Below are 15,419 nucleotides of genomic sequence, written 5' to 3' on the forward strand. Positions count from 1 at the left end.
GCGTGATGCCTGTAACTGCACCCAGAGGCACTGGGACAATGTATAGGAATGGCCTTGGATGTCACATCACAACAGGTAAATGCTGTTATCATTTACCATGCAGAAGAAAGGATGTTAAACCACCTTCTACACTTGAGGCCATGTTGTACATGGAAGTGTTCCACCAAAATGACTAGTAAGTCTCTCAAGGCTTGTAAGATACAAAGTGAAGTATGCATTTAGGCTGCCTTTTATAATGGATGTAAAAAGGAAAACACATGTACACATGTAGATGAAGTATTACGAATCTATGAGTGGAGTGTTATTCACTGTGAAAAGAAGTAATCTGACATGGGGTTCATTTCCCAGCATTTCTCCATGGTGGGTGAAGTGGGGTTGGAGAGGGTGGGGATGATTAGGCAGAACAGACCAGATTACAATACTGGGCACTTACTATAGTCCAAGACTCATTCTCAATATTTTACAATAGTGTCCCATCAATGTCATCTTTTAAGAAAAGGGATATTCAAGGGACAGAGAAAAAGCCAGTGTTCCAAGACCAAGTAGATTGCCTACTGTCTTGGACAACCAACTGTCAAGTCACTGCTGTCCTCCCGAGTAAAAGAATGACATCTACATAAAAAGGCCATGGATGGCTAGCCTTCCAGGTGATAAGTGGCTGCCTGAAAAATGTGGAGCAGGGAATGAGGGGCCTGTGTGGTCTGGTCTTGGAAGTAGAGTTCTGGCTAGTTTAAAAGACCATTATCAGATCCATGGTATTATGCACTGATGTCTTATACTAATCTTTATACCAGTGTTGTCCAAACTGGGGAATCAAAGGCCCATTGATGTCCCGGATTCACAGTTAGACCTGATCAGTGACAAAAGCCCATGCCCCTCCCATCACTGACATGGTTAACTATCACTGTCGACTTGACTGAACCTGAATGACCCAGGGGCACACTTCTGGGCCTATCTTTAAAAATGAGTTCATAGACAGATTTAACCGAGAAGGACAAGCCAACCCAAACATGGCTGGCACCATCCCATAGACCCTGGGATTCCAGACTGATTAAAAAGGGGAAAAGAAGAAGCCAGCTGAGGACCCACACTCATCTCTGCTTCTTGAAAGCAGAACCAAGTAGCCAGCTCCTTCACACTTTGCCACCACACCTCAGGAGGGTCCGACTGCACCTCCTCAAACCAGGAGCCAAACAACTCTGCCCTTCCTAAAGTCACGTCTGTCAGGCATGTTGCCTCAGCATAAGAAACCTAAATAATGCACACTACAAGGGCCACAGGAACACTGGATTTCTTGATTAGTTTGCTTAATAATCAAACTCTGACAAAACCATACAAACCTAGTTTCCGACTCTCTGCTCCTATAAGCATAGCCTACTAAAGAATTGATATCTCAATTGCATATTTTTTAAATATTTTCTTTTACGTCCATGGTGTTTTGCCTAGACATATGTCTGTGTGAGAATGTCAGGCCCTCTAAGACAGTTGTAACGCTGCCATAGGGATGCTGGGAATTGAACCTAGGTCTTCCAGAAGAGTCCCTAGTGCTGAGGCATCTCTCCCACCCCATCTGCTTTTTTGCTTTTTTCCTGGGTAGCCTTGGCTGTCCTGGACTCCTCTTGTAGACCTAGACCAGCTTGCCTCAAACTCACAGAGATCCACCTTCCTCTGCCTCTGCTTCCCCGAATGCTGGGATTACAGACTTGTGACACTGCACTCTGCTCAAATGAATAAATTTTAAGTAAAAGAAAATAAAAAGCAGTCAAGAATGAAGACAAAGTTAGCCATTTCATCTCTATTATCACAGTTATTTTCTTTTAATAAAAGTGAGATCGTATACGTCAAACAACTTATTTTTCCTTAATGGAGAGGCATATTTAAAATTTATTAGGAAAAATGCATGAATACATGAACAAAATTCTAAATAAAATGATAACATTCCCCAGTCAAGAAAGGATTCTCCCAATAATAGGGTGAACATAAGAAAAGGTATCAGCATGGAAGTGGTGGCCTGTGCCTCTAATCCCAGCACTTGGGAGGCTAAGGCACTCAGGTCTCTTTAGTTCGAGGCTCTATAGAGTGAGTTCCAGGACAGCCACACAGAGAAATGCTGTCTCAGAAAACCAAAAGAAAAACAGGGAAGCAAACCTCTCAACAAGGCTGGAGGTGGGAGACAGTAGTAGAGAACTTAGTGTACAAGAAAGGTTCTGAGTTTCATCCCCAGCTCCCCCAAAATAAAAATAAAATAATTAAAAAAAAAAGAAAGAAACAGAGGAGAAAAAAAAAAAAAAAAGAAAGCTCATAATCTGATTATTGTACTCATAAGCTTAAAAAACAAACAAACAACAACAAAACCCAACTTTTAGTAAACTATACCCATCACTGGCTTACAAGAGACCTACGCTACATTCAGACGTACTGGTGAGAGGGAGGGCACACAGAGGAGACCTACAAGCACACTTGCACTGTGCACTTTACAATTCCCCTGCAATTGTAAACGTGACAGGCATATCTGCATATCTATTTTTCTCTGTGCCACCAACACATTACTACAAGAATTCTCAGGCAGCATGAAAAAGGGGGGGGGGGGGGGAGGGTAAATAAAAGACAAGTAGAAGGGGAGATGGCAGGTCAAGCTGCCGACTTTTCCCAGATGGCTCAGTTACCTGTGGCAAAGGCTGGCATTCTGCAGCAGTTTTCATGACTGACCCTGGTTGAGAACCTCCACGCTCCCTGTTTGCTTATCTGGTTCACCACAACTGGTTCCCCGACAGCAGGCAGAGAAGCCACCACCACACAGACTGTCCAACCCACAAGCTGAAAATATCTGCTAAAGGACTGTGAAGAAAAAGGGTTTTAACCCCTGATCGATGGAGACAATCTGATTCAATCTGTAATGTCACAGATCACAAGGATGATGTCCAAAAAGAGGTATATTTTTATCCACTTACAATCTGCAGTCAGAAATGAAATGCTAAAGAAGCATTTATTGTAGCATCAAAAATACATAATATCGAAGACTATATCTGACCACAGTGAAAGGATTCTTGAGAATTGTCCTTTGGCCTCCACAAGCCGACCCTGATTCAAACATGCCTCTACACACACACACACACACACACACACACACACAAATGTTAAAACAAAAACAAAAGGAAGAAACAATCGCTTTAAAGATTCCTCTTACTTGGGGCAGGATATAGCTTTATACGCATGCATGCATGTATGTGCAGTACTGGGGAAGGAACCAAGAGCCCTGCACAGGCCAGGTAAGGCACTGTACCATTTGGCTAGACTCTTAGCCCTGTGGGAATATTTTTCAAGTGTAAATTCTTCCCAAAATAGATCTATGTTTGGATATTCAGTGCGGTCCTAACCAAACATCCAGCTTACATTTGTAGCACTGGAAACAGGGGCTCAAGAATTCATGTAGAACTTCACTGCAGAAGTTCTCCCATGACCAAAATGAATTTGAAGATGGAGAAGAGGGCTTAGAACTAATTTAAAGACTTACCAATTCCCAGCCACCAAGACAGTGCTACCCTACTCTGGTCACAGAACAGACAATCCAAATAAGCACTCGCTTGTCACATATGGCTCATACTTACAGAGATACAGGTATAATCCAGGGGAGGAATGAAATATTTCAAGAAATGGTAGAAAAACAACTAAACGCCATACTAAAAGGAAATAAACAAAAGACAAAAACAAAATCCAACAAGACCACAAACAGTGAGGTGGCACATGCCTTTAGTGTCAGCACTGGAGAGGCAGAAGCAGAGGCAAGCCCCTCTGTGAGTTCAAGGTTAGCCTGTCTTCCTAACGACTTCCAGGCCAGCCAGAGCCACATAGTGAGATGCTTGTCTCCACACCCCGACCCTACCAAATATATAATAAATAATAAAAATAAAATAAAATGGATTGGAAACATGAAAGTAAAATCTCAAATGACAAAATTTATAGATAGAAATGGGAGAAAAGCTGGGCAAAGTGGAGCACGCCTTTAATCCCAGCACTCAGGAGGCAGAGACAGAAGGATCTCAGTGAGTTCAAGGCCAGCCTAGTCTACAAAGAGTTCAGAACAGAAATCCTGTTTGGAAAAACTGAAAGAAAGATGGAGGGTAGTGTGTGGGGGTGGGGGAGAAAAATTCTATCCTCTAAAGGGCATGCTAAAAGCATGAAAACACAAGGCACAGCCTGGGAAATACTACTTGCAAACCAAATATTTGATAAAGAGCTTTATTGAGAATATGTAAAAAAAAAAATTCTAGAAATGCATTAAGAAAATAAAATACCCCACATAAAAGAAGCAAAACATTTCAATATACACTTCAAAAAGGAAGACGCACAAAAAGGAAATGAGGACATGAAAAGACTCAATATCATCTGCTATCAATAATGAAATAGCAGCCATATTAGATACCTAACAACTGTCTGTAACTCCATCTACCAAAGATTCTCCGTTGGCACCATCACTTACCCACACAGGACCACCAACACACCACACACACACACACACACACACCACACACACACACACACACACACACACACACAAACTTTAAAAAAAAATAGTAATAATGAAAGAAAAAAGATTGACCAAACCTACACTTGTTAAAAACGTAGGAAAACTGAAATTTCATACACTGCCATGTGGGGACGGACAGTGCGACCTGCCCTCTGGAAAAGCTGCTGTATTGATTAAATTATTCAGATAAAGTAAAACCCAGCCATTCCACCCCTAGATACTAACAGAAAAGTAAGGATGGCTTGATCCACATAAAGACTTACTTGCAGATGTTCACAACAGCCCCAAAACAGATATAACAAAAAAGACCACCAGCAGAGAAATAGGTAAACTATGATATCTTCATATAAGAAATGCGATTCTACTTGGCAATTAACTGGTGAACAACATGAATGGATCTCAAAGAATTATGGCAGTGAATAAAGCACAATTTACGGTTAGGCTTTGATTGAAGCCAAACTGGTTCCTTAACACACACAAACACACACACTACATGACTTTATTTGTGTAAAATTTCTAAGAAAAGCAACCTAATGCACAGCAATAGAAAATATGTATTAGGGCCAGAAAGATGGCTCAGTTAAGAGCCCTGACTGCTCTTCCAGAGGACCAGAGTTCAATTCTAAGTCCACATGATGGCTAGCAACCACCTGTAACTATAGTTCCAAGGGATCTAACACACTCTTAGAGCCTTTGAGGGCAGTGCACAAATGTGATACACAGACATACATGCAGTCAAACTACATAAAATAAAAGAAAATATAAAAAGAAAAAAAAAACAAAAAAATGTATTATTGTGTGGGGATGAAAAAAGTATAGAGTAGATAAGATTGATTGCACATAGATACAAGAAAACTTAAACTAAACATGAACGTGGCTTGTCCCTTCCCTTGCCTGGTCTACTCGTCTTGTTGCTTGGTTTAACTCCTGAGTACCAGTCATCCCCCTGCTTTCCAAGCAGTTAAGAGAATAAAAGCATATGCAACTGGAACTATGTTTTTGATCAGTCTTAATTATGGTGATGGCTTTAATTTTTTTCACACTAAATAAGTATAAGACATTGTATATGAAATCTATCTCAATAAAAAAAGTTTTTTTTTTTAAAAGTAAACTTGGAGGTAAGTTATATTTTAACTGTTTTCTAATTGTTTGGTGCATTAGCATACATAGGCTTTTATATAATTGTATTTACAAATTACATGGATCAACATTCTAGCCTAAATTTTCCACTTTCTGTTTCTTTCTCCCATCTAAGTCTCCTAGCAGCAATCAAGCCATCATGTATTAGTAATCTCTTCAGCAATTCTAATAGTAGTTTTCTAAAAATTCAGCTCAGGGCACTAATGCAGTCAACATAATGGCATCAGTATAGTAACATGTGTGACACACTAGCACAGAAGTTAGTGGTGGTCCTGTCACTCCCATGCAGCCATTGCTAGCAGATCACTATGCTCTCTTGGATGAAGGATGACAGTTCTAACTCACTGGTGTTAGACTCACCTCTGTCTTTCTAGAAGTTTAGTGGGTACTGCTGACTGCAGTAAGCAAGCACTTGATTTTCACCCTTTCCTGGCTCTCTCTGTGTCAGCTGTTGCCTTGCTACAATCAGGGAAAATGAGTATTACATTTCTGCCCTTGAATTTAAATAATGGTTTCCTCTAAGAGCCAATTTAGGACTCATCCATTCCAGGAAGCCTATTGACTCAACTCAGGTTGTAATAAGCCTGGCTTTTTCTGAATCCTTTCAACATTTTTCTATGCTGAACACTACCACACTTGTCATCTGCTGCCAGGGTTATCCTTGGAGTATCTCTCTGTTCACCTGAAAAATGGTTGAGCCAATATCTATATTGATGAGTTGTCATGGGAACCAGAAATGATGTATTGTTATCATTGGGATGTTTGACGCAAGAACATAAAGATTTGCTTAATGTATATAACTCAAGCACTCAGAAGAGTGCTGGCATTCAGTAAATGCTCAACAAATATCTATTGAATAAAGGAACATGTAAAAGGCCTTTCACATACTGCAACCCACACACAAAGAAGTTCAATCCGTACCCACGGTCAGTGCTCTGTGAGAACTGATTTTGTAAAGTGGCCTTTGATGTTCTTTATGTCACTTACAATCGTAATTTCTAAGGCCAAAGGTCAAGAACAGAGCCAGACCACAGGGATACGAAGAAGCAGGATCTGGGCTCTTCAAAGATTAGAAACAAAGGCAAAAAAAATTCAGTAAATTCAAGTAAGAGCAGTTGATATAACATATTAAACATACATACACACACACACACATGCAGGCATGCACACGCGCGCACAACACACACACACACACACACACACACACACAGAGAGAGAGAGAGAGAGAGAGAGAGAGAGAGAGAGAGAGAGAGAGAATATGAAAATATTAATGCAAGGACCTCTGATGAACTTATGTCTTAGTTACCTTTCAATTGCTATGAGGAGACACCATGACTGAGACAATCTATAGAACAAAATATTTCCTGGGGCTTAAGAGTTTCAGGGGATGAGTTCATGACCATCATGGTGGGAAGCATAAAAGAGGGCAAGCATGGCCTTCAAAGCAGTATCTGAGAGCTCACTTCTTGATCCACACAAGTGCATGACACATGCAGATGGTGGCACACCTTCTATCCCAGCACTCAGGGAGGCAGAGGCAGGTGGATCTCTGAGTTTGAGGCCAGCCAGGGCTACACAGAGAAACTCTGTCTTGAAAAACAGCAAAACAAACAAAACCACTCCCCAAAAATATTTGATCCATGCATGTACAGGGCAAAGGAAAACATTGGGAATGGTGTGTGCTTTTCAAACCTCAAAGCCCACCACCAGTGGCATACCTCTAAAGGCCACGCCCACTAATCCTTCCCAAAGAGTTCTACAGACTGGAGAGCAAACATTTGAATACACGAGCTTCTGAGCACCATTCTCACTCAGAGTGAGACAAGCGAAATGTAGATGAAGGAAATATCAATACCAAAGCCATGCTGAAACTCCTCATACTCCAGGGGAAAAAAGCAAAGGCATTGGTTCTCATCTAGCTTTACTTAAAATATTGTATTTTAATTAAAACATTTTATACGTGATTTTTGTTTGTTTGTTTTGTCTGCATGTGTATCTGTGCACTGCGTCAGTGCCTGGTGTTCACAGAGGCCAGAAGAGAGCATTGGATTCCCTGGGACTGTAATTACAGAACCTAGTGAGGAGCCATGCAAAGGCTGGGACTCAAACCAGGGTCCTCTGGAAGAGCAATCAGTGCTCTAAGTTGCTAAGCCATCCCTCTAGCCCTTTGAAATATTTTTAAAAACATTATCCAAAAGTATTAAAAATGATTACTACGTTTTTTTAGTACTCTTAAATTGTGTGCCTCTCTAACTTTACCCCAACTCCACATTTGCCTTAAAGTTCAAACTGCCTTAGAAGTGTACGGTTTAGCCGGGCGTGGTGGTGCACGCCTTTAATCCCAGTACTCGGAAGGCAGAGGTAGGCGGATCACTGTGAGTTCGAGGCCAGCCTGGTCTACAAAGTGAGTCCAGGATGGCCAAGGCTACACAGAGAAACCCTGTCTCGAAAAACCAAAAAAAGAAAAAGAAAAAAAGAAGAAGTGTACGGTTTATTTAAACACCCTCCTCCACCAAATGCAGCAAACAGTCTGGTCTGCTTAAGTTCAATGCAGCCTATCTGTTTCCTGTGTGAGAAAAACTCACTGCTTCTGCAGTTGAGCCCCAAGACCAGAAGTTGGCTTATGTTTAAGGAGCGGCTGTGTAGATGAAGTCCCTCAGCTCAGTGAGGTACTGATGTGGGGAGATTCATGTCTCCCAGCTCAGTCTTCCTCCTGGTACAGCCTCTAGCCTCCACCCCGCTACATTCCTGCTTGTGAGTGTATCGGTTTCAACCTCCCACATGCACATACTTGGCTTGTGCTCTGTGAATGAACACATACCGTGACAATGTGACTCTCTTCGGAAGGCAACACTGCCCACCACACCTTGGCCCTTTACCCAGCGACTTTTACGGGAGAGTGCTGCCTGTAGTCAGGAGCCCGAGCTCTTACAAATCACTATCAGTGTCTTCAGTCTGCCAACACCAAAGCGACTCTGGCATCCGGGCTATGCCTCATCCCATTTGCTTTCCTTCAGTAATCATATTATGTTGCTTCCTACAAATTCACAGTTTTACCCTGAGATGCAGTAGCACCATTTCTGCCAGGAATCACATGCAGAAACATGGCTCTGTTTTGTTTCTGGACATAGTGTAGTTGATAAAATTAGAAGCAGTCATCATACCGGCATCTCCACAGGAGGGGGGGGGGGAGGGATTTTCACACAGCTATAAGATGCAGGATAAAGAAGACACAAGGAAACATTTTATGCAGGCTCCAAATCCCACTCACAACCCTGACCCAGATCCAGAAAGGGGAAGAGGTGGATGCCAAGTGCTATTGAGTGTCATCAGTCCTGTATGAAAACCTGGTCATGAGCGTCTCTCAGTAAGAACAGATGTCCCCAGCAAGCTTTCCTTAAGTCTACTACATTCTGGGAGTCCATGAAACAGGAGACGCACTTGGCACCGGACCTCCCATGGCAAAAATGAGACTGGACCACTGGGTTAAACCTAAAGAGCCATAGGGTGAACAGCCCTGAGTACTGCCCAGCCCCACTACTGTGTGACTCCTGTCATCAGAACAGCACATTCTATGAGACCAGCATAGTTACGTTCCAGATGAGGTAACAGACATTTAACAAACCCAGTACTACAATGGCACTGAGGCCGGGCGATGGTTGTGCACGCCTTTAATCCCAGCACTTGGGAGGCAGAGGCAGGTGGATCTTTGTGAGTTCGAGGCCACACTGGTCTATAATGCGAGCCTAGGACAGCCAAGGCTACACAGAGAAACCCTATCTCAAGAAACACAAAAAACAAAAAAAACCAGTACAAAAGCACTGAAATCATGAAGACATGAGGAGGGACCCACCAGCATGGCTTCTGCCAAGGTCCCACAGTACCTCTGTTGTCCATTGACTGGACCATTGGGCCACAGACAGACACATGTGTGGACTCTGTACAGCTCCCGACTATGGTGAGTGGGAGAAGACTCTCTACCTGCTACCAGATACCATCTCATCAACCTTGCTTTTGAACTGCAAAGATGATCTGATGGTCAAAAGGTCCTCAGAAATTATAAATAGACAATGGTGAGTGAAGCATGATTCATAATGACCTCACTTACAAAGAAAGCAATAAGCATGTTTCCAAGGCATTTGGCTGGGTTAGAGTCATGGGATCTCCAATTACATCACAGAATAACATGGAGACACTCTGACAGCTCAGGTTAGCACAGTACCTGTGGCTGCTACTCATCTCTCTTAAAGAGAGGAAGAGAGAATGGGAACAACCTAGACATACAGTCCATCATCTGATGAATGTACAATGAAAATGTGGTACACTTACAATGGAATAATATTCAACTGAGGAAAAATGAAATGTGCAGGGTAATGGACTGAACTGGAAACCATCATCTTGAGTGGGAAAACTTAGATGCAGAGAGACAGACCATGTGCTTTCTCTCAAATATAGATGCTAGCTTTCAAGCTTTAGATATGTGTGTTTTATCTGGAATGCCCATACAAGTTAGGAAACTAGTGAAGGGCCATGTGTGAGCCAGGGATCTTTCATGCAAAGGGAGATAGAATATAATGGTAGGAAGAAGGAAAGCAGAAAAATGGAATAGAAAGGATTAAGTAGGGTGGGGGATAGGAGGGAAGGGTAGGTAAGAGAATATGGGGAGCATGGAAACAACGAGGGAAATGAAGCAATATTTTCATTAAAAATTTAACAAAAGAAGAAGAACAACAAAAACACCACATTGAAAACTAGCTAGCTTTCACAGTCCTGGAAGGTGCAGTTACCATCCGGCTCATTCGGCTGTGAAGCCAGGAAGCTACAATAACCTATCTGGCAAGAAGTCCCCAATGGTGTACAATAGTGGCATACCACTTTCCTATTGGATTTAAGGCCCACTCCACAAGCCCAGCACTGTTAATGAGGCCAACAACCTGTGGCAAGATAGATCACAGGGCCAGGAAAAAACCCTACTTTTACTATTCTGCTAAAGGGCCATAGCATTAAAACAACTCCTAGTGGCATATTGCTATACCCAAAGATCAGTGTATCTCTCAACCCTCACCTGAGAGTCTTCCTACATAAGAAAGCAATGAACATAGAGACTACAACTGGTCACTGTGCAGCGAAAAAGAAACTTCAGAGAGCTCAGCTCAAGTGGGACATCTGTATCATACCTCTTCCCTCAGGATCAGAGATCTTAGTGGAAGAGGACCAGAAATATTTTAAGGGTCAGAGGTGACGTATTATTAAAAAGAAATTGTGATATTTGCTTTTTGATTATTTGGGTTTTTTTGTGTCATTTTGTTTGTTTGTATTCAACAGGGAAAATGCACATAAGAACTCACAGTAACTGTGACAATATGCACAAACCCTGTGCAAGCGCAGGCCAAACAAAACTCCAACATATGGGGAGGCAGGCAGACTCCCCCCTCTACTGAGGAACTAGTGACATTTGATAGGTACTGGGAAAAGCAGAGCCAATTTCCTTTCATGTGTGACCTCTGGTGTATGGGCCACACTCCATGGTCTGGACCACACCCAGAAGGAGTTGGCCACCACAAAACTGACTTAACACATTCTTAACACTTCCTAAGCTAGTCAAGCAGAGTGCAGGATAACTACAGCTATACTAAATACTGCAGTTGTACCTTCCTAGAAAAAAAAAGGGTGGGGGTGGATTTTTCTACCAAAGCAAACTAAGACCACACCGTACATAAGCTATAATCAGGCATCTCAGAATCCTAAAGAGAGACTAGTGGCCCCTAAAACATCACGAGTTTTCTTTCCATCTTTTTCTATTACAAAGCATACATGGGTTTCTAAATATAAATGTATACAATCAATGCTGCTTGGATATCCACTGCATCCATATGCTTTACAATCTGTTCCACCCTCCTTTAGCATCCAGGGCAAAATCATGCCATCCTTTCTTCTATGCAGCCCATCACAGTGTACCTTGAGATCAGGCCCAGATCCGCTTCCTTCCTCTACAGCAGACAGCTGTATGAGCCTGCACACTGGCCTTAATCACCTAAGCTTGCCTTTCTACAATCTGCCTGTCAGAGCCTCCTGAGCAGCCCTCTGAAGTGTAAGTCACAAGGGAGTCTCTGAACACAAGGGCTCAGCATCTTGCCTGGGGCGGTGGTTAGAGGGCTCTGTGTGATCTTTAACGCTTGCGGAGATGCACATCAGCAATCTAGAATTTTACTGCATCAACTTTTTAGAAAAGTAACCTGGACTACAGGAGATCTGTACTAAAAAAAATCCTCTGTTGAAAATGATGGAAGTTGCTGGGCGAAGTGGTGCACGCCCTTAATCCCAGAAATCAGGAGGCAAAGACAGGAGGATCTCTGAGTTCAAGGCCAGCGTGGTCTACAGAGAGAGTTCAGGCCAGCTAGGGCTACACAGAGAAACCAAACTAAACCAACCAACCAACCAACCAACAACCAAACAAAAGCAAGCAAACAAAAATACCTCTGAAGTTCCAGTCTGATTAGAGTCCCTGTTAACCTCTTTATCTTCTAACACATCCTTTCCCCTTGCCCCACCCTGCCCAGCCCCACAGCCCTCCCTTGCTGGTCATCCAGCAAGCCAGGCATGCTTCTGCATCTTTCAATGGGCATTACCTGCCTGTTTACTCAACTGGGAACAACTCACAGACAACCCAATTTCCCGAAGGAAAGCAAACTTGCTCAGTCCCTTACCTTGTTGCACTCTGCCTTTTCCTCCCACCTTTAAAAACAACTTAAACCTCAAGAGAACAAGTCTTTGTCTCATTCAGCAACTGGTTGAGAATCTCTGAAAGTATCTAGAGGATGGCAGTTGTTCAGGAAATAGTTACTGAGTGAACGAAGGCACACTTTGTGCACCTCAGTACACAAGCACTGCCTTCAAACCACCCCCCCCCCCCACCGTGAATTGAACATTACAGCGATGATTGCCAAATATATGGGTTGGCCTTTGCAACTTCCAAGTTCTCTGCAGGTTGGCTAGCCATTGCAACTGAGTGTCTTAAACTGTACAGCGGGGCCACACTAGACTACCTGCTCCTTAAGCAAATTTAGCATGAATTAGTTCGGCCTTTCTACTGCTGTGCCTCTAACCCTAGAAGGTGCATCCCGCATAGTCACATACTCAGTAACAGAGCACGCTCTGTGTGGACAAAGAATAAAGTCTTGTCTGGATCATTTATAAGCCTACCTGGTAGATTTGCGGGGGGGGGGGGGGGGGGTAGGAAGAGGGAACAGGAGGCACAGAGAAGAGGCTGAGACCTGGGTTAGGTCTCCTCCTAAAGGCCAGGCCCAGAGAGCACAGTGAGTAACCACACACAGAAGCTTCCCTCGGCATTCTTGGGAACTGAGTGGCATGGGTGTCTGTAAGCACACCACAGAAGCACTTATTGCAGGAAAGAGCCCTTGCAACTGCTATTAGGCACGTAACATCACAGACAGGCTCTGGAGGTTGATGAAGGAGAAGGCCAGGCCATTCTGCGCATGAAATCCAGGTCAAAGACAACTCCTGCAGAAAGCAAGATTTTCCAAGGAAATTGCTGGGATTTCCCTTCGCATTCTGACCTTATTACCTCATTTCTCCTGCTTGAGCCTCACACCAAGGCCACGATGAGCACAACTGTCTATGGCAAGCTCTACTGGCACCAGTCCCAAGCCCATCTTAAGGTCAACAGTCAAAAATTTGCTTCGAGGATGGACGGTTTTTCCAAAGAAGAACATACTTCAATCAGCAAAAGAACACTAGCATAGGATATGACTTTGACTTCTTGAATTTTTGAATTTATGAGTGCCTTTATCACACTAGTATTATACCTCTCTCTTACAGAGAGACAATATGGACCTATATTTAATTTTAAAACACAAAAATAACATCAAATATAATTCAAGAGGCTGGAGAGATGGCTCACTGGTTAACAGTGTGTACAACTCTTGTAGAAGACATGGGTTGGGGGTCCCAGCACCCATGTTCACAACTGACTGTAACTCCAACGCTGCACTCACATGCACATAGACATATTACCCATCTTTAAAAAAGAAAGAACTCAGGCTGAACAAATAAAATGAATTGAACAACTGGTTTATTCTAACTCAACATATTCAAAGTACTGACTGTAATATCAGTCAGTCTAAGACCTAAAATTAGTGAGGCGTTTCCCCTTCATCTCCTCGCACTGAGTCCTTTCAGTGTACAGAGCACCTTAACCTGCCACTGGATCTCAATTCAGATGTTTTCTATCTGAGATGCCCCAGCAGTTCCATGTGGTCTAGGACTGTATGACCCTGGACAGTGTGAGCACAGATGTTAAGCTCTTTCCTTTTCCGGGTTCTATTGCTATTCTCTGAGTCATGCTTTTTAACTATCTCAGAAGGCAGTTTGAAATCTCTCCTAATTTAAGACAGCCTTAGTCTCAGCTCTCAGATACTGGGATACTTCAGTTACTCTATGAAGTTACCTGACAGTGCCTATGAGCTGCTATGCGTAATAGAGTCGGACTGCAAATAATATTTGTGTTTCTCTGACCTCTAAGAGAAATTGCTTCATTATGCTTCCTTTTAGCAGTGGTATTTCTTGCTAATGGCACACTAATGTACATTAACCGTAAGGTTTGCAAACAGCTAGATGAACAACAAACGTAACAAAAAATTAACTTGCAACACAGGCAGCAGGAAGGAAGTAGAGTCCCGGAGTACACCAGCATGCCTGGGCTACTCTAAGTGTCCCGGCACGCCAAGGCTTCTGCAGGACTGAGCTCCTGAAGGGTGCTCTTAGCACCAACTGAAGGAGAAGGACTGAAGCTGTGTTCGGGATAGAGAGTCTCTTCCACGTTATGTACCATGGAAAGGTCTCTGCTGCTCCTTGAAGGTGAGAGAGTACAGCTTCTCCTGGCTTCTGAAAGTGGATCACCAGAGCAAGAAAACGCCATCCAATATGGAGATCTTTCCACAGCAGCAGTGGAGCTTTCCACAGCAAAGCTCACATGACATACTAATGAACACATCCCAGAACTCCTTGATATTCCCTATCCCTCCCTCCTTCACCCATGGGCCTCAAAAGCCACTTTTTGAACACAAGCAAGCTGGCTTAAAGTTAACTTTCTCACTCCCCGTGGAAGGCTGGTTAGAAGCCTTGCTCAGCCTACAGAATGAGCTATTATGACCTAGTTCTGACTTACAGCTGACTCAGCGGAGACCAGCTGAAACAATGCTTTTCAGGAGGCCAACACTGGAATTGGCCAGGCTCTGACAAGACCATGGCAAAGTCAGCGATTTCTTAAAAATGAGGTCAGGTTGTAGGAACCTTTGATAGCCTTGCTGCTGCAAGAAGGCTAAGCTAGCCACAGTGCCTCCTCTCCCCTCTCCTAAAACAAGCCAAGAAACAATGGGCCACCACCTGGAAGATCTGGTCAAGAAGCACCATTGAGGCTAGCTGAGAAGTCATCAACTCATCCACAATTACATTACTGGAAGATACTCTATTGGAACAAAGAGAAGCACATGCAGCTATGGGGTTGTCCTTTAGAAAAGCATTAAGTAGAGAGGAGTGTGCCAACATATCATGTCCCCAAATCTTGCTGTCAGACTCCCTAAAATTAAATCTGAATTTGTTAGTTACAATGTATCAATGATTACAGCATGAAAATAAACAGAAATGTAAAAAAAAAAAAAAAAAAATTACCAACATTTAGTTCAGTGTCTAAAAGCCACACTTATGATGATCCTACTGAGTAAGCATCGGC

The 15,419-nt window shown here is 43.0% G+C and overlaps 1 protein-coding gene and 1 non-coding gene across 10 annotated transcripts in view; one reads left to right on the plus strand and one right to left on the minus strand.

Moving 5' to 3' along the window:
- The window catches only part of Magi1 (membrane associated guanylate kinase, WW and PDZ domain containing 1), a 623,549-nt gene that overhangs the window by 210,036 nt on the left and 398,094 nt on the right, over positions 1-15,419 (minus strand). The gene's annotated exons all lie outside the window — the stretch shown is intronic.
- On the plus strand, positions 9,789-9,920 carry LOC127197841 (small nucleolar RNA SNORA44). The gene has a single exon (XR_007831793.1). It is a non-coding gene; the product is annotated as a small nucleolar RNA SNORA44 (small nucleolar RNA).

The sequence above is a fragment of the Acomys russatus genome, chromosome 13 (assembly GCF_903995435.1).
Source record: "Acomys russatus chromosome 13, mAcoRus1.1, whole genome shotgun sequence".
Classification (NCBI taxonomy): Eukaryota; Metazoa; Chordata; class Mammalia; order Rodentia; family Muridae; genus Acomys; species Acomys russatus.